This window comes from Pogona vitticeps, chromosome 4 (assembly GCF_051106095.1).
Source record: "Pogona vitticeps strain Pit_001003342236 chromosome 4, PviZW2.1, whole genome shotgun sequence".
In the NCBI taxonomy this organism is placed as follows: Eukaryota; Metazoa; Chordata; class Lepidosauria; order Squamata; family Agamidae; genus Pogona; species Pogona vitticeps.
Window position 1 is genome coordinate 51880688 of NC_135786.1, and position 19832 is coordinate 51900519.

The 19832-nt window shown below is 40.5% G+C and overlaps 1 protein-coding gene across 1 annotated transcript in view; it reads right to left on the reverse strand.

Annotated features, from left to right (window-relative positions):
- PRICKLE4 (prickle planar cell polarity protein 4) overlaps window positions 1–17758 on the reverse strand; it is a 31791-nt gene extending 14033 nt beyond the window's left edge. Inside the window, exons 1-2 of the mRNA XM_072997373.2 lie at window positions 17625–17758; window positions 2496–2570 (exon numbers count right to left, since the gene is read on the reverse strand). The gene's annotated coding sequence lies outside the window, so the exon portion shown is untranslated. The remainder of the gene's footprint in view (window positions 1–2495; window positions 2571–17624) is intronic.
- Between the last annotated feature and the right edge of the window lie 2074 nt (window positions 17759–19832).

A 19832-nucleotide genomic window follows, 5' to 3' on the forward strand; every position in this document is an offset into this window, starting at 1 on the left:
CACTGGCAGGCAGAGCTACAGCATGTCAATCAACCTCAGTAGGAGACATTTTAATTTCCTACAATGCACTGATAACATGGTGGCATATTTAAATGGTGACTCCCAGATTTAGCCATTGAACTATGCCTGGAGCCCCACAGGCACATATTTTGAAGACAGGTATACAGTAGACCTCAGGAGTGGCCCTTATCAGGCCACAGAAGCTCTGGCTACCTACAGAACTCAACAGACAGCAACAAGATTTAGGAAATATAGACACAATAACATAGTAGCATATTAGATAAAGCCTGTAAAACCTTTCAAGAGTCTTAAAACTAATCGAATCAAATAATAAGCTGGGTGGAAATAACAGGAATTTTCTGGCTTTAACAGCGAGAACTATTGCTCAGCTAATGAGAAGCAGGCCAAATTTTTCTATTTAGGATAAACGGATATTTGCATTCAAAGTTGAGCAATGGCTATTGCCTGCAAGAAATGAATGGATGAAAAGATTGTGTTTGGTAGGTAAATAGACTTTAGGGGGAGCAAGTATGTGAACTGGATTTCTGTTCTTTTGAATGATTCATTCCAAGCCAGGTCTTCAGTCAAACACATCACCCATCTAGCAAGTCTTATCAAGTCAAATTTATCAAGTCCACTATTGTGTACACTGTGCTAACCGAGGCCTTCGCAGACTGCCTCTTTTCCTGTCCTGATACCCAAGACCAACACCTGGTGCTTTACAAAAGCAAAGCCAGCTTTACCAGAGATTATGGCAACAGAAGAAAAGTTCCACATTTCTGCTTAGTTCTGCCTTTGGCTTGCACCACCATTTTAGCTGGTGTTAAGAAGAAGAATGAATACATTGTTATGAGACTGGAGGTTGAGATGGATGATCTCCTGGGAACTTTTCCAAATTATAGTTCTTGATTCTAAGAGAGGGGGTGGTCTGAAAGCTGCCAGACAAGTTTTTCTGAAATACATCATTAGGCTGGGTACATTCTTTTGTTAGGTGAACTAAGGTGACAAATTGCCACAGAGACTAATTAAGAAGGAAACATTTTTTAACCTCTGAAAGCTTTTTTCTGACAGTGAAAAATCTGTCAAGGGCTGCGTTCCAGGTGGGGCAAGAGTGGTTGTGAATACTGCCAACAGTGGTCAGGGTAAGATCTCAACATATTCACCATCAATCCTCACATCCTAAAACATCCATCATGGGTGCCTTACCATTTTGCCCTCTGGGTTACTCATCTATTATTGAACGGTGGAGGAGGAAGCCACTTTGCAATGCATAACTATGATCTGGGTGAAAGAACAGAAAAGAGCCAGCCTCTCCCAGCTGAGCTCTACCAGGTATTTGGTGCAACAGCAACATAAATTCAAATGTTGGAGAAGGGTGACACTAGACTCTCATGATAGATCAGGGATTCTGTCAATGCATGGGTTATTCATTTTTATGCCTAATTTAAAGGAGATTTGGTGTTGAGGACTCCCAAATTGGTTATCAAAGGAACCTCAATGAACAGTCACCGGTTCTGGGAGAATTCAGGGATTTGTGACCATTATAACAAACACACGACTATCCCAACATGTGAGCAACCCAATGCATATAAACAGGATACTTTGCAGATGGTTTTCTCAGGGCATTTATAGGTGGAGAATTTAAAATCTGTTCTGCTGTTACTGTTGAACCAATTTAGATTTTCAGTAGCTTTTCTCACCCGCAGGGGCTGGGAACCTATGGCATTTCAAAATCCATACAAGGGTGGATGGGTTATTTGTTTATTTTGCCTTGTATGTCACCTTTCACCTATAATGTACCCAAGGTTAATTAACCCAAGTGGGTTAATACCTTTATTAGCCAATTAAGAAGGGGGAGGGAAGTGTGCAAGCTTATGATCCATCCTCGGTAGCTGACTGGTTCTCATAGGTTCTAGAGGGTTTTTATGCTGATATGGCTGGTGCTCCAGTCATTGATCTAATGACTCTGTGGCACGTTCTGAGTGGCTCAAATGCTCACATCTAAGTGCCCTCCTCTCTTCTCTTTGCAAGTCTGTGCACCTCTTCCTACATATGGGTTGAAGAAAATGGAGTAAGCAGGATGCTCATTAGAATTGAAGTGGAGGAAAACTTGTACTGAATCTGATAAACAAATGCTTAGAACTAATTACACAGCCCCAGTGGGAGACAAAGGGGGATGACCCAGCGTACTGAGAAAAAGGTAAGAGCTGAGATTCTTTTGAAGAGCTCTAAATGTTCTGCCCATTCTCCCAGAAATCTGATTTGAGAACACTGAATTTTCGGACATTTGTTGGTATTTCTAATGCTGTGCCCTCACCTGTGCCAACCTTGTATATTTGTGAATAAAACACAAGCATTACAAGTGGCCTCTTTTCAAAGGAAAATCAAAACTGAAGTAGAGTCTGCACTTGTTTAAATGTTCACCACTCAGAGAACTGGGGGTGCAGAATAATATAAATATGCTATTTTGAGAATGAAAAAAATGTACAGCCTACCTGGTGCACAAAGGGCACAATCTTCCTTGGCATGGGAAGCACCTTATCCATCCAGGGCTCAGACTGCTGTCATGTCTGTCTGTAACACAAGTTACAAATCTGGGTTCACAGAGATGGTGAGGAAGCCACTGCAGCCACCCAAAGAATGTAATGTCTCTATTCCCTTCCCTGTTTGAGGAATTTGCTTCTGTAATTGAGCAATAAGAGGATACCTAACTGCAACAAAGCCCCATGGCTGCATGTTGACACCATGACGATCTTTTATATCTGGTTAATATGGGCAGTAGATATACACATAGGAGGCAATGGCCCCCATATTCCCATCTGGACTGGGATTAAAAACCTCTAGCTGCAGATGACCAGGGAATATCTTGAAGACCCTCCAGCAGGTCATCTTCCACTATGGAGGTCCTTCTTACCACTCCACTCATTGCCAAGGGCTTTCCAGCAGCTGGCCTTTTGGCGGAGGTTTGATTTGCCAGGGCATGATGTATTCATCCTTCCCTTTATTCTATGCCTGTTTTAACTATTGTGGCCTGCCTCTTATTTTGATGTTACACTGTTATTGTAAAAGATGTTATCAGCTTCTCTGAACACTTGTTAAAGGAAAAGGTGGAGCATGAATGCTTTAGATAAATAAAATGGAGTACATTTTTATTTTATTGAATTATTTGTGAGCTGCCTTGAAAATACTGGACACAGAAAGCTTTAGCTGCCTGTATGAATCAAATCCACTGTTCTTAGATTTGAGGGGCCCTTAGGCACAGAAACTTTAGTGAGGTGCCCTAACCTGAAAGAAACAGAATGTGAATACTTTACTTACTTTACTTTATTGAACTTATCAAACTATTAATTCTGGTAAACTGTGCAAACAAAAAAAGTTTCCAGTATTAGGGCAATAGGTCTTCTGTTAAGAAGGCTTTTCCAATTAAAAATATCTTTTTAAAAAGAAAAGTATTTGGGGCTAGATTAAGTGGATCTCTCCCAAGTTCCAGGGTTAATATGGGCAGTAGATATACACATGGGAGGCAATGGTCCAGCCTGTGGACCCCTGGAGATAGCCCATCCTCCCCCCAAGCCTCTGTGATGATCAGAATAGCAGGGCTCTCCCCCCCCCCCCCGTGTGCTTTTTACCATCTTACTGTTGCATCCCCAAGAAGGCAGGCATGACCAGGAAGGGGGATATATAAAACAAGGATCGGCAAAGAGTACATTTTTTTCAACCAATGTTGTATTGCATTATAAATGCATATATTAATTTAATCAGATATATATGAACAGAGTCATATTCAATATAGTAGTTGTAGAAGGAGTGACCATCTTAGTCTGTGCAAGCATTTTAGGTGAAAACAAAATAAAATTAAAGAGAAAAGAAAAGACAAAAACGTGTGGCACTCTTATTGTTGTAAGCTGCCCAGAGACCTTTGGGTAGTGTGGACGGCATATAAGTTAAATAAATAAATAAAATAAAATAAATAAATAAATAAATACTAACTTTTATATTTTTAATGGGAGTTTTCGTGGACAAGTCAATTTCGTCAAACATAAGAGAAGGAGATATAAAATGGCAAATATTTATACATGGCATCAAGGTTATGGTTTGTTGGTAACAATGTTTAACACCCACTTACTTTCTTACCAGCCAACTACAATGATGATACAATGTATAAATATCTGCCATGTTATATCTCCTCTCTTATTTCTGATGAGGGGGACTTGTCCATGAAAGCTCACATTAAAAAATTATAAACGTTAGTCTTTAAACTGCTACCACATTTTGTCATTTTGTCTCTTTATTTTTATTTTGTTTTCACCTATAATATTTACTGTAATTTAAGTAGAACTACAACATAACGCATCAACAGATGGGAAACCCTGACATCTGAGCGTTCAGCCTGGAGGCAGGCACTGCATCGTGGCCTCTCCCAATTTGAAGCGACCCTTGCCCAGCAGGCCGAGGCAAAGAGGAAATCACAAAAGCAGCAAAACCAGGGAGCTGGACAGGGGACAGATTGGATTTGTCTTCAGTGTGGAAGGGATTGTCACTCTCGAATTGGCCTCCTCAGCCACACTAGACGCTGTTCGAAGTCCTCCATACAGAGCACGCTACCATAGTCTTTCGAGACTGAAGGATGCCTAACTAAGATGATGCTGTGCATCTTTTAAAAAATAATATGATGATTAAACAATCATGCTGAGTGCAATTAAACCTAAAGTAACCTGCTGCTTGTCTGATCGTTTGCCCTTCATGACTGTTCATTTACAACTTATTTAAATATTTATATTATTTAAATTATTTTGAAATCATGAATAGAATCAGCTTTTGCTGTACATTACAGTACAAATTAGAAGTCAGATGCTAAGAAATTTTATAATATTTATGTACTCTCAGTTTTCATTATAATTGCTCACATTACATATTCTACTTCCTGATAGCAAAATGTTATGCTCATGACATTTGAGTACTGTATCTTATTTTTCTTGTCCTTGAAATTTTTCATATTTTTCCTTCTCCTCCCTTAAATAATGTTTCTTAAAAAAACATTTTAAAAAGTTATTGGTTCCAATGTTTTTATTCAACAAAAGAGAAGAAACAGGCAGAGCAACAGAAGAGTTAGTATACTTAAAGATGCTCACAGATGCACTACCATCATAAAATCAACAGTGAAATACTTTATAAGAATTACATACATTGATCTGCTGGTGTATTTATTTTATTTTATTTAAAATATGTTAACCTTGCTTTTCTCCTTAACAAGGACACAAGGTGGCTTAAATCATTAAAAGACAATATTGAAAACTGAAAACAGTAAGTATACAAATAGTAAAAAGGATCAAACAGATACCCTTCACTACTGATCATCTTTTTAAAGGAGCTCAGGAGTTTCTTGACAGAATCTATGTAAACACGAACTCCTTGCCTAAAGAGTCACTCACTCTTTGCTCAATGACTGTTGCCACCCTGATCTAACAGAAGATAGAAGGACTGTGGTCTACTTGGATTCCCAACAGATTGCCTGACATTCCAATGTTGCCTAGAGAGCCTCACATCTGCTGACCGGAGAAGGGAGGGCAAGGAGGAAGAGGACTGTAGTCCTGGCAGCAGCATTATGAGCTCTGGCAAGTTGCTTTGAATTGCTGCTTCCACTGCCGCCTTCCCATTTTGGGAACAGCAATAAGGTCTCCGAGGTTAAGGCACTGGGGGAGATTTCCCCCTGAATGCCTAGGCCTTAAAAACTCAGCTGCACAGCAGCCACTGCTCCAAAGGTGGCCAGAGATTCAAAACAATCTCTTTCTTCTCCTGCCGTAATCATCCTCTGTCTCCTTGCCCCTCCCAAGTAAGAGTTCCCACAAAGTGCCAGGAGAGCAGGCAGCAGAAGTGGCATCTTATTATTAATGGCATGCCATGCTTCCAAGACTCTCCATCTGGTCTGGATGAGCATGCTACCACATTACTGGGTGGACAAGGGCTGACATGGAGGGTGGTTGAGTCAAAAGTGGGCGTAATCATCACTCTAGCTATGGCTTGAGGAGGGGAGTCAGAACCCTAAACGGACACCCTGTGATCCTGAATAGCATCAGAGGGAAAGTTTCTCTACTTCTCTGGATGAGCCCTCACACAGCTTGGTGACCTCACAACCCTTGGGCAGGAATCAAATCACTCAGCCTTTCTTTGGACTTAATTGCATTGCTGACACTTAAGAAAACACTGCAAATCTTTCCTACCATTTAAGGCAAGTCTTTGGACCTTGGAAATCCACCTTTGGTTTCGTTTGCGCTGTTTTAGTGGATTTAGATTATAATGTTCTCAGTTTACCACAACTGTTTTTTTTTAATCTCAATCGTTTTTAAGATTCTTCAGAAGTTTGAGAGGAGAGGTGGGCATTTCAGACAATACACACTGAATGCTCACGTTGTGGCTGGCTGTGCAAATAGGCTTGGCACAGGCCACATCCATTACCATTGTGTGCAAGAAGTTACACAGTTGCTGAGATGTCTGCTTCAGTCTGGGTGTGTGTGGCAAACCTATCAACACTGTTGCTCTTCTAAATCATACTAGTTGATGCCATAAAGCTTATTCGAAATAAGAATCGTCAACAAGGCTCTGTGAACCAGCCTTCAATTCCTGCATTTCCAATAATTTTCCTTAGTAGACGGTCATGACGGTAAGCTAATATTCAAAAAGTTTCCCTTCCAAAATTTGGCCCTGTTTTAGTTACTGAATCAGGATGGGCCTTAAGCTACTCTTCTTTGACTCTGTAGAATTCTTTTTTCTTTACATCCCCACAAGCCCAGAATGTTAATAATTCCCTGAAACTAGGACACTGGGCAACTTTCCTGGTTAATGGTTACAGCATGGAAAGAAACAGATTTATCTCCCAACTGTCTTTTCTAGCACTTGCCTGCTCACTTCCTTCCTCCCTTATGTCTGTTTCCAAAACAAAAGAGAGATGGCCGTTTGATGGTTCATTTCAACTCCTGCAATTACTGTACTTGGATACCTTCCCAAAAACTCTCCCACCCAATTTCCTGTACCAGAACCAAATGGAACAGAGACGAAGAGAGAAAAAAGAGAGACAGAAAGACAGACAGAAAAATGGCTGTGTCTGGATTCCAGGGATTTAATGTGACAAACTGACACAGTCATGAACAACCAGCAGTACTCCTTTTAGAAACCGTGGAAGAAGGTGACTAGACACAGGCAACAACAACCCTGTTTGAGCATGCATGAGTTGTGAAAGCTGCTTCCATCCAGCTGGCACAAATCCCTCCATCTAATCAGAGAGGTTGCTGCAGAGTTCAGCCTGAGTTAAGGGGGTATAATTTGAAGCATTCTATTAAACCACATTCAGAGAAGCCTAGGAAATCTACACTATGACTGCACTGTAGAGAAAGGGGCACCAGTTTCTCGAGTTTAAGTGGGTTCTGTACTTGTGAAAAAGAAAACCCTCTTTCATCTAGCATCCCTTTTATAAGATGCAGCCAGACTGCAAATAGCTTTGCTCAAATTCAGTATTACTGTCTTTTCATGACATGGCGATGTCGCTGAACCCTCTCTTTCAACCACATTCATAGAAACACTCTGGCACAGAGTGGTATTGTACACTGTCCAGCTGCAACTAAACAACTAAGAGAATGAATGCAAAGCACAAGCTGGAGATCTTTAAGTTCAGCAGCAAACAGAAAATTTTTGGCTTACTAAGCAAGCAGCTCTTTTTGCTGGAATTCAGCTGTATGGCCGTTGATAGCTCAAAACTGTCTATTTCAACATAATTAGTACAGAGATGCAGGTTACTCTGCTGTGCACCTGGGTCAATAATTAACTTAGCAATTTCACAAGTGAACAGGAAAAAAACCAAAAACATCTGATTTTGTTGGGACCTAACACTTTCCTTCCCAGAGTACAGTTATCAACATAGATAATATACCCAAAGGGGCATAAAAAGAGTGAGAGAGCTGCCATCTCCCAGATGGTCATGGGAAGAACAGGCCATGTTAACCTATCTTTGTATGGAATATGGCAGGTGGGAAGAATTTTTCCCATCCAAAACCTGAGTATTTTTGCAGGACACATTAGGTCCAGCATGGTTAATAATACTGTATCTCATCACGGAGGCACTGCAACATAGTGTGGATCACAGAGATGACAGAAAGTTTATGCATAACATCATGTTCAGCAGAGATTCAAGAGACATACTTTGATTTAATAAATTATTGTTAGATCTAAAACACACACAGACACACATCCCTTTAAAGATCACCCTTCATTTGCTTTATCCTCAATGCTCTGTCTCAAAATGAATTTCTAAACAAGATTGAAATAACAAAACAAATTACCCAGACACAAATTTTAAAAATTAAAAATTAAGACAATGATTAACTTGATAAGGTAGACAAATGGAGGCCACCTTAGATAGCTAGATGAAACGTTAAGGACACAAGAAGAGCCGTGCTGGGTCAGATGATAAACCTATCCAGTACAATAGCCTGTTCATGTATGGTCCATAAACAGGGCACACATGCAAATATAGTCCCATGCAACTTACATACAGAGGCATACATATCCATAACGACCAATAATTATTAAACCCCTTACCCCTATAAACTTGTTCAGTGACCTTTTAAAGCTAACCCAGCCAGTGAGCATAATCAGATTTACAACAGCAGATTCTATAGCATATAGTATATACAGTGTGGAAAAATATTTTCTATTCTGAGTCTTCCAATCTTCCATTATTTCCTCTTAGTAGAAGACTTTGGGTCCAATATTGTGAAAAAGGGGGATAATTTCTCCCTATTTGCTTTCTCCACATGGTTTTATTTACTTTTGTGATTTCTTCCTTTACTTGCCTTTTTCATACAGCATTTAATATCTATAAAAGGTTTACAGTTGGATCCACATCACTATGTAAAGAGTTTCCATATAATATGAAGACTTTTCACACAACTGGGGGAAGGGGAGGGAATCCATGTGGTAAATGAAATTTTGGTTCAGAAGTGAAAATTTAACTTAAAACTTAACTTAAAACAACCATTTTAAACACACAGCCTCAATCATAGTTCATACTATTAAAATAGCTTTAATGGGAAAACCAAGACCAAAGGGCCTTTCCTGTTGCAAACCTCCAAACTGTGTCACAAGAATGTTGTGTGATTGAGGGGGGGAAGCATTTAAAGCAAACAAAGCTTCAGAGAGCCTCAACCAAGAGTTTACGAGCTGCCTCTTTGCACAATTTACTGCTTTGACCTGGATTTACTGCTCTCCTTTCCAATTAGCTCCTGCTGGTGGCAGATTCAACCACGCCCTTGCATTAAGTGAAATTGGCACATGAGTGTATTGGATCCCCTGCCACATAGAGGTAAGGTAGAATTATCCAGCCTCTGAGAAGGTTGTCATAAACTGCTGCTTTTCCAGTCTGGAGGCATGCCCAAAGAAAGAACTTCTGCAGGTCCTACTCTGAGGACAAATCACATTTATTTCTTCGTATTCCAAAATTAATTATTTTGAATTGTTGTGGGTCGAGACTGTTACTCCTTACCAGAAAATTGGAAAAGATGGAACAAAACAAATAAAGCTGTCTACCTGGTTGGCCTAACCTGGCCCCTAAAGTTCCAGGAAGATTAATCCTTTCATGTGTTTGTAGCCTGATGGTTTTATGTGACCAATCAATCAGGCCAGCTGCTACTCACAGACAATTCTTTGTAATCTACTCTGGTAATTAGCAAATACTATCCCAGTCTAGCCCACGCCTGCCAGCTCAAGAGAATGTTTCCTTCCATCTTCTTCCAGATACACTTATTACTATGGGTTCCTTTTCCCTCCTGCACTTTCCTAACGGAAACCTAAAGCAGGGAACAGCACCAAAAGCACAATTTAAAAAACCCACCTCACAGGAACATTATAGACAAAAATAACATCATTATTAAAATAATTAGTCCAGATTTTCCTTATCATGTCATCTCTTCCCTAAACCCCTTCACCTCAGACTACTGTTAGGCAACCTTGTTCCATACTGTATTTTTAAATCAATGTATAGTACTTTTAGGGTAGCTCATGAAAGATTACGGAAAATGCCATGTGGTCCGCAAGATTACACAAATGCAAGAGTGGGTGATAACTTTTATTGGACCACTTAAAAAATCAAACAAATTGCAAGCTTTTCTGGAGGAACCCCATTTCATCAGGCTGTGCATACCACCTTCAATAATAGTGCAGAAAAAAATGCATCTCTACAGTTCTAAGAGGTGACGGTCAAACATCCAGAGGTTAAGACTCATCATGCAAGAACATGTACATAAGCACACACACTTTTTCTTTTGACAAGCAGCAAGGAAATCATGATATTACATGGAACAAAAATGGCATTGGAAATCACATGGATGATGAACAGTGATGATCCATTATTTAGGAAGGATTCACCGGGTCAAAAGGAATGGAAAAGAAGAGGGAAAACTGCAGGAAGCAGTCACAGGGGAAAAAAACACAAAAGTATTGTGTCCAATTCATAATCCTTTCTAACCTGCTGCGCTTTTGCCATCACTCCCATTTATGCTATGACTTTAAAGCATATATTTATGTCTACAGTATGTGGAAAGAAAAGGTTAATTTCCATCCTGCCCCATATATTACTTTGGGACCTATGGCGTGTGGCATTAACACCCACTCCCATCCTGCAAAGATCCTCACTGTAACAGCTATAAACAGGCAAGGTGTGGTCTCATCATGGACTTACATCATGCCAAACTGTATTTCATGAAAGATGAACTATCTCCCCAAGGCAAATGGAACACATTTGTATAAATCAGAAATAATTATTCCTGCAATTAAAAATAAAAATAGAGCAATGTACTGTAATATGGAAAGGGAACAGAACAGCAAATAGACATGTGGGGCAAATCCTCGCACAGTGATCTACAGCAACTGACACCACACCTAGTAGGCACAGAGATGTCATCCATACTTCAGCCCATTTTAGCATGCTCTCTTTCATCTTACCTAGTTGCCTATCAATGCAATCTAAAGCCAATACCCATTCAAATGATGCCCCTTCTTTTCTCATTTCATATTGCTTGCCATCATACAATTGGCAATCCACATTACCTTTGTCTTCTTTTAAAGGTTCCTTCAGAAGCCATCCTCCCAGAGGAGTGGACCAAGAAATCTCCCCCCTTCTTATCTCCCTTTCCACAAATTATACAGACTGAATGTACTGCTTTTTAGTTTGTTATAAATCTCTTGCTTCATTAAGCAGAAGCACAGCAGTAATCATGATTGATCAATCAGACTGGAAGGATTTTCTTTCATTCTTTTATGGTTTGGGATCTTGGTAGTGTCTGGATAGGTAGAATTCCTCAGTGCTACCATCATCCCATAGAAACGCAACATATAAAAACTGATGCAACATAAGCAACCAGCAAACACACAGAACTAGTTGTCCTTCTTTCATGGCCTATTTCTGCACAGCCTAATGAGCCTGCAAGGACTCAAGCTTCATTCCTCTGTTTCATTAGCATATGGACTGAATTATTATAATTCTTGCCATGGCACAGGAATGGGTACAGGTACACCAGAAAGAGACAGAAAATAAGGTTCCCATGCTAACTGAAAGTACAAATGACAATTATCAAAGTGGAAGCAAGTGGTTGTGTCCACAGTTTCCACAATTTTTCAGATTTCTGTATTTTATGTAATGTGTTGTATTTCTCAACACTTTTGTTACACAAATCACACTGCAAACTCAAAAATCTATGGACTGCATGTGAATAGACTACAGACTGTATCAGTTTGTGCTCAGTCCTATGCAGTAGGAAGTGGATCAGTTTTCACCCAAAACAAACTGAAACAAATGTCTCACTCTGTACTAGCAAGCACAAAAACAAAGCAGTATTATCTCTTTGGCAAGATCCCAAGTATAAAGGCTGATTCTTAAACAACGCAATGGGCAGCAAAGCTAGCATAGCTTGAAATTCTTTACTTATGCAAAGGGATTATTATTTAAAATACCTATCCTGCAATAACTTCTCAACCTTGATTTTTGTGTATATCATATAGGGAGTAACCACGTATGAGCTATCAGTTGTCTGCACTGTATAGAAACGCAATTAATGAACAACATGAATTTTCAAGAAAATCATGTGCTGGGGGAGTTCTTCTCTACACAAGGGTTTTTAAAATTCAATTTACACAAGGGTTTTTTTATTCAGTCTACACAAGGGTTTTAAATTTTTTTAATTCAGTCTACACAATAGTTTTTAAATTTTTGAATGAATTCCTGTCTACAAACCTCTCTAAATGAAGAAAACGAGTACATTTAAGAGAAGGAGCTATCAGAATTTTTCTGTCTGATATGATAACTTACACTGAATTTTGAAGACCATTTAAAATCTGTACATACAATCATTTGCAGTTTTTAAAGATTGCATTCAGCTTTAATGGATAAGGAAGCTTGCTTTCAAGCATGTTTACTTAGGTATCTGCCTCACTTTGTTGTGTGGGCCTCAGCTCCAAGCAAATGTACTATGGATTGTACCCTTGCCATAAATGGCAAAAGTTTTAGAATCATTGAGTTGGAAAGGACCTAGAAGTCCATTGAGTCCAACTCCCTGCTCAATGCAGGAATCCAAATCAAAGCAGATTCGAAATATGGTTGTCCAATTTTCTCTTGAATTCCTCCAGTGTTGGAGCACTAATTACCTCCCTAGGGGACTGTTTCCATTATCATACCGCTCTAACAGTTAAGACATTTTTCCTGGTATTCAGCCTAAATCTCACTTCCTGTACCTTGAGCCTACTATTACATATCCTGCGCTCTGGGATGATCAAGAAAAGATCCTGCCCCTCCTGTGCATGACTACCTTTTAAGTATTTGAAAAGTGCTATGATATATCTTACCTTGTCTACTTTAGATTTTGTTGTTGTTTAATCATTAAGTCGTGTCTGACTCTTTGTGACCCCATGGACCAAAGCATGCCAGGCCCTCCTCCTATCTTCCACTGCCTCCAGGAGTTGGGTCAAATTCATGTTGGCACCTTTGATTACACTGTCCAACCATCTCGTCCTCTGTCATCCCCTTCTCTTGCCCTCACACTTTCCCACCATCAGGGTATTTTCCAGGGAGTCTTCTCTTCTCATGAGATGCCCAAAGTAGTGGAGCCTCAGCTTCAGGATCTGTCCTTCCTGTGAGCACTCAGGGTTGATTTCCTTCAAAATGGATAGGTTTGTTCTCTTTGCATTCCAGAGGACTCTCAAGAGTCTCCTCCAGCACCACGATTCAAAAACATAAATTCTTTGGTGGTCAGCCTTCTTTATGGTCCAGTTCTCACTTCCATACATCGCTACTGGAAAAACCATAGCTTTGACTATGCAGACCTTTGTCGACAAGGTGATGTCTCTGCTTTTTAAGATGCTGTCAAGGTTTGTAATCACTTTCCTCCCAAGAAGCAGGCGTCTTTTAAATTTGTGGCTGCAGTGATCATGGAGCCCAAAAAAGTAAAATATGTCACTGCCTCCATATCTTCCCCTTCTATTTGCCAGGAGGTGATGGGACCATTGGCCATGATCTTAGATGTTGAGCTTCAGACCATTTTTCGCACTCTCCTCTTTCACCCTCATTAAGAGGTTCTTTAATTCCTCCTCACTTTCTGCATCAGAGTGGTATCATCTGCATATTGGAGGTTGTTGATATTTCTTCCGGCAATCTTAATTGCATCTTGGGATTCATCCAGTCCAGGCTTTCGCATGATGTATTCTGAATATAAGTTAAATAAGCAGGGAGACAATATACATCCTCGTCATACTCCTTTTCCAATTTTGAACCAACACTGGGCACCTTTAAAACCCAATTAAAAACATGGCTGTATATTCAGGCCTTCCCTCCAGCCAACTCTTGATTTTTTCTTACTTTTCCTTTTTATTTTTACTGCTGTACTTGTTTGATTATTATGTATTTGTCTATGTTTTATTATTTGATTTTATATTTGGAAGCCGCCTAGAGTGGTCCGGTGGGCCAGATAGGCGGGGTATAAATTAAATAAATAAATAATAATAATAACAATCAGCTGTTCCATATCCAGTTCTGACTGTTGCTTCCTGTCCCACATAGAAATTCCTGAGGAGATAGATAAGGTGGTCAGGCACTCCCATTTCTTTAAGAACTTGCCATAGTTTGTTGTGGTCCACACAGTTAAAAGCTTTTGCATAGTAAATGAAGCAGAAGTGAATGTTTTTCTGGAACTCTCTGGCTTTCACTATAATCCAGTGCATTGCCTTGTTGTTAGCCATGCTTTCCAAGGCCCCCTTGACTTCACTCTCCAGAATGTCTGGCTCAAGGTCAGCAACCACACTGTCTGGGTTGTCTGGGATATCCAGATCTTTCTGGTCTAATTCCTCTGTGTCTTCTTGCCACCTCTTCTTGATGACTTCTGTTTCTGTGAGGTCCCTACCATTTTTGTCCTTTATCATGTCCGTCTTTGCACAAAAGGTTCCTTTAATATCTCCAATTTTCTTGAACAGATCTCTGGTTTTTCTCTTTCTCTTATTTTCCTCTTTATCTTTGCACTGTTCATTTAAGAAGGCCCTCTTGTCTCTCCTTGCTATTCTTTCGAAGTCTGCATTCAATTTTCTGTAACTTTCCCTATCTCCCTTGCATTTTGTTTCCCTTCTCTTCTCTGCTCTTTGTAAGGCCTTGTTGTACAGCTACTTTGCTTTCTTGCCTTCATTTTCTTTGGGATGGTTTTTGTTGATGCCTCCTGGATGAGCCTCCATCCATACTTCTTCAGACACTCTGTCCACCAAATCTAGTTCCTTAGATTTGGTGGACAGTAATCCTAACTTTAGAGTCAGAATTGCTGAATTCCAACCTGGGCACACTACTAATTTGAGGGAAAACAGCAGCTAGCAATCTCTACTTCCAGTCCTACACACCCACTCCCACCTCCCACCCCCACACTTATACTAATTTCAGCCTAAATTAGTATATGGACTAATTTCAGAGTCTAATCCTTAAATAGCTGGGACAGTTAGCCTCTTTTTTTCTCAGATCTACAATCTACTTTCCAATAGAGACCTCTCTGAAACATCACTAATATAAGTAGCATCTACCTAGGCTCACAGTTGCAAGAGGGAGACACACCATACCCAAATGTAAACAGAACATTAGGATTTAAATTTCAAAGCTGTTTTCATTGTCAGCATGGAATCATAAGAATAATCTGAAAAAGTATCTCTTGAGTACATGCAGAAAGACTTTTCCTTCTGCACAACCAGCCTTCACATATCTGAATTTAAGAGCAAGGTTTCTATATCCTCAACTAAATCCTACATCACCTTCAAACTAAAGCCATTAACCCTCTTTTGAAAAATAGATCAGAATTTTTTTGGGAATATACTGGAAAACCAGGGAGTAAATCAATCCTGACAATGCTCAGAACCTATTATGATCACAATAGATTATCTTTGGGATCTTTTGCCACCTCTCAGTAATGTAAATGACATAGGCAATGACCATGGAAATAGAAAGAAACACATAATAATGGGCACAATTGTTTCTGCATGTATTACCTCCACTCAGCCTTGTAGCCACAAGTCTATTCCTGTCTTTCTCAATCTCAGTTTGAACTGTGTCTGAAACAGAGAGAGTACTTTCTCAAAGAAATTAAAGACCACCCACAGTCCTCCTCTGAAAGTGACTTTACAATGACAAATTTCACAGATCAAAGACTTCTAAATAATAATAATCACATGCCCTCAAGTCGATCCTAGCTTATGGTGATTCACCTATTTTTTTCTAGCTATAAAGTATTCAAAAATAGTTTACCAGCTTCTCCTTCTAGTGGCACTCTGGAACCATGCAGCTTGTCAAAGGCTGCATAGGTGCCAGGGCACATAATCTCATCACCCATGCACACACTGGGTGATCTCAGATGGCTTCTCCTCCTGGAAGCATAGTGGACATTCAAACACATGTAACCAGGCCATCAAACCCATCCAACAAATTTACAGGGATATAAATTCCATATAGACAAATATATGTACTCCATGTATTTACAAAGACAGCCCAACTATGCAAACAACTTGTTGATTCCGAGTACATCAACATTTTGAAGTTCTGATTAAAAACCCTACAATTCAAAAAATACTTTCTAGTATGGAGGAGAATCCAGAGCATTCTGTCAATTTCTTTATGGTCAGTATCACCACAAAGCTTTTGTGCTTTTTATGCTTTTGTATAAAAATCCTTGACTGCCTTCTTGTTTCAGTCTATATTGCCATGTTGTGCTGTGTGCCATCCATTGGCCCATAACTTTCTCTCCCCCCTCATTTCCGTGCCTATCTTTCTGCAGCTCCTTGTTCCTTGTGCAAGACACCCTAACCCATTCCAAACGTCTTTTTCATTTTTCCTTCCTGTACTATATACAACAAGGGATATGTTCCTGGTATGTGCCTTTCAGACAGTGTGGTGCAGCCACTCACAGTGACAATATCTCTTCAACTGCCTTGTGCCACTTTATCCTGTGTGGGACATTTTCCACTGATAGCAGAATCCCACCTATGTGATGACATGGCTGGAGGTGCAGCTGCATGTTACAGTGTATGCTCAGTTTTGCTGAAAGTTATATCCATTCTGCAAATACCGGTACATCCAGTGACAAGGAGTAGGTGAGAATAACCTGTTTTTCACTATCATCGCAGCAAGGATCTCAACTTATTATTTCTTTATTTAAAATATATTTACCCCACCTTTCCCCTAAAAAAGGAACCAAGTACACTTGTATTCTCAATCAGAGACTTAAATGACGCTGCAAATGAAACCTGCCATCCCCGCTGAAAAGCATACAGCATTTCTAATAAATTGAAGATGTATTCCTATATAGGCACATAGCTGACAGTAAGCGTAAATGAGGGGAGCAGTGCAGCTCTAAGTAGGAGATAGACTGCAATTAAAAATAAACGAATTAACATAATAACATGTGGGACGTTAAAAGGGTTACCATATGTCCCTTACTTTAAAAGGATTATCTCAGTTATCCCAGACTATGCATTCTTCTTTTTAGACACAACAGAACGTCAGACTGCTCATGCAATCCATGCACCAACCAAGTCAAAAACAACATTAATTTTAATGAGACTGGATAACACCCTATTTTGACTTTCTCTTACTTCATCTTGAAAAAAATTCTCTTTTTAAAAAAAGTATGTGGGAAATACGGAAAGTTAAAGAACCTCCGAATGGCAGATCGCTTGTCTGGTCTTCGCTACGTTCCTTTATGCGTTTCTCTGCCGATTCAACTGGGAACCGACCCACGGCCCCGCTCCTCTCCCGCCACCTGCCTGCAGATTCGGGGTGTGGCGAGTCACCCCCTTCAAGGAACCATGCCCGCCTTTTGATCAATGAACCAGGTGCCCCGGATCGCTTTACCTCCTCGCTCCTGCTACGCCTGTTTTCCCCGGGCTCCGGATCCCTCCTACGCCTCAACGTCCAGGAACTGGAGCCCAGCTTGGCTTCGCCCGACGAGGCGCCGCGCCAATAAGCCGACAACACCCCTCTCGCCCCACCCGCCTCTCCCGTTGCCTTGCCCCGGTTCTCAGGCAGCGGCGACAGTTTCTCTCGCCCCACAACGACGCTCCACCTGCCTGGGCGACGACCGTCTCGGCTCAGGCCGCCAGGAGAGGAAAGTTTGCCCGGCGAAGAGAGAAAACGAACCAGCTCGGCCGGGCACGAGACCTGGGAACGAAGGGAAATGTTGGCCGTGTCGTCGTCGCGCCTCGGGACGTTTGGTTGGCTTGCCCAGGAAGCGGGCTCCGTGTCCGCCGGGGTCCTAATTAGAGAGCTTTCGAGCCTCAACTCGCAGAAACAGCCAATGGCAGGGAACCGTAACAGAAGGCAGGGAGGGAGCCCTGAGGGGAGGCGAAGGTTAAGACGGTGTGTCCCCCCCCCCCACACACACCCCTCAACGGCAGCTTTTCCTCACTGGCTCGCTTTTACTTTTGTTGTGCTCCAGGGTTTAAGTGTTGCTTTCCCTCACTGTATAATTTAGGGATTCTGTGGAGGCTTCGGTAAAAATAATTACACTCTTGGAGAATCGCCGGATCAGTGTGGAAGCCGTCAAGTTATTTTTATAGACAAATACGGGTTGGAGCCATCTATGTGCGCGATCCACGGTTGTGAGGGTGTAGATTGCAGTCCAGGAAAGTTCCCGCTGAAACAACAACAACAACAAAAGTCTCAGAACTACCCCAAGCCTTTTGGTTTATACTTCGCGTTTTGTTGGGGTTAGAACTGGGGCAACAAAATTTGGAGGGTGACAAAATCTTGCTATCCAGGTCAGTGCTAGGCAGCTAAATACAGCAGCCTTATTGGCCCTTTTCTTTCTCTTTTTCCTGAAAGTAAAAACTGCCGCCTTCTTTTTGTGGGGGGCACCTCTTTTTCAACCTTTTTTTTTCCTGGTAGAGGCTTACAGCCATGCCTCAGAGTCAAAAGGGTGGTAAATGGCTCAGGGTTTAATTTTGTTTACACATCTACCAGAGACCATTTACTAATATAAATACACTTGGTGCCACTAAATGGTATCTTCATGCAACTGCCATGGCCCACAAGCAGTGCCTACAGGGGTTTTTCCCTTTAACTCATCTTTTTTTGAGTGACTATTTAAATTACTGCCAATGATAAAGCTGAAGCATTATAGGGAAATTACAATGATGCCTGCCAGACACCAATTGTAGGGGGGCTGTTTCTTAAGGGAGAGAAAGACTGATCTAACAGAATGCCTGGTTTTTGGACAAGTAGCCGTCTGCACTTTATAATTCAGCTGGAGATGTCAGCTCTTGGGAGAAAAAATAGTTAAGGAGTGAGAGGTCTGATGCTTCACACTTCTAAATTCAAAATGAGAAGAAAACAAGGGTAAAAGGAAAGACAGGAGGAGCAAAGGAAAAATTGGTAAAGAATATGCACTGTGTAACAGATATTTAGGCTTAGTCATCAGTAGGGGATGCAGAATAAGATAGATTTTGAGGAGGGCTTTGAGAGAGATTGCATCATAGAATTATTTTACAAAAGGATTTTCAAATTTATTTTATTTCAGAACACAACTACCTGAAAACTGCAAAATTAAAAAGATGGATAAGGACTCTTGGAGACTAGGGTTCAATACTAGCTCAGCCATGGAAACTCACTGAGTGAGTGGAACTGGTAGTCACTCCTTAAATATCTCACTTACCTTGAAAGGTATAAATTGTTATAAATTGGTTCTGACTTGACAGCACACTCCAACAACAATGAAGGATAGGCAACTATTCCTCCACATATTTTAGCATGTAACTCATATCAGCCTCATCCAGCACAGCCAATAGCAAAGGATTTACAGGATTTATAGTTCAAAACATCTGGAGGATCAAAGGTTCCCCACCCTAGTCTACTATATTAAAATAATAAGTATTCAGTATATATAGGATGTTCTATGGTATATTGCCAAGCCAGGCATTGTAATCACATTTGTTCCACTTATGTAAATCATAACACATAATGAAAACAGTTGAGACAGAGTGTTGCAACCAATCACAATCTATTTCTGCAGAATGAAGTAACCTGCCATACTTCAGCGTATGTATAAATAAAGCAACTTTGGATTCATCCAAAGAAAACTGATTCAAGTTTTTCTTCACAAAATTAACTGATTTTATATACAGTACTTCTAACAAGTTGTGGTGAAGACCACCAACTCAGATTGTGTTAAAAGATAATTAGATGAATTCCTAGGCAATTACTATGAGTTTTCCTTTCATGCCCTACTTATTTGGTTCTCAGAAGCATCCAGCAAGCCAGAAGTAGAAACATGAAA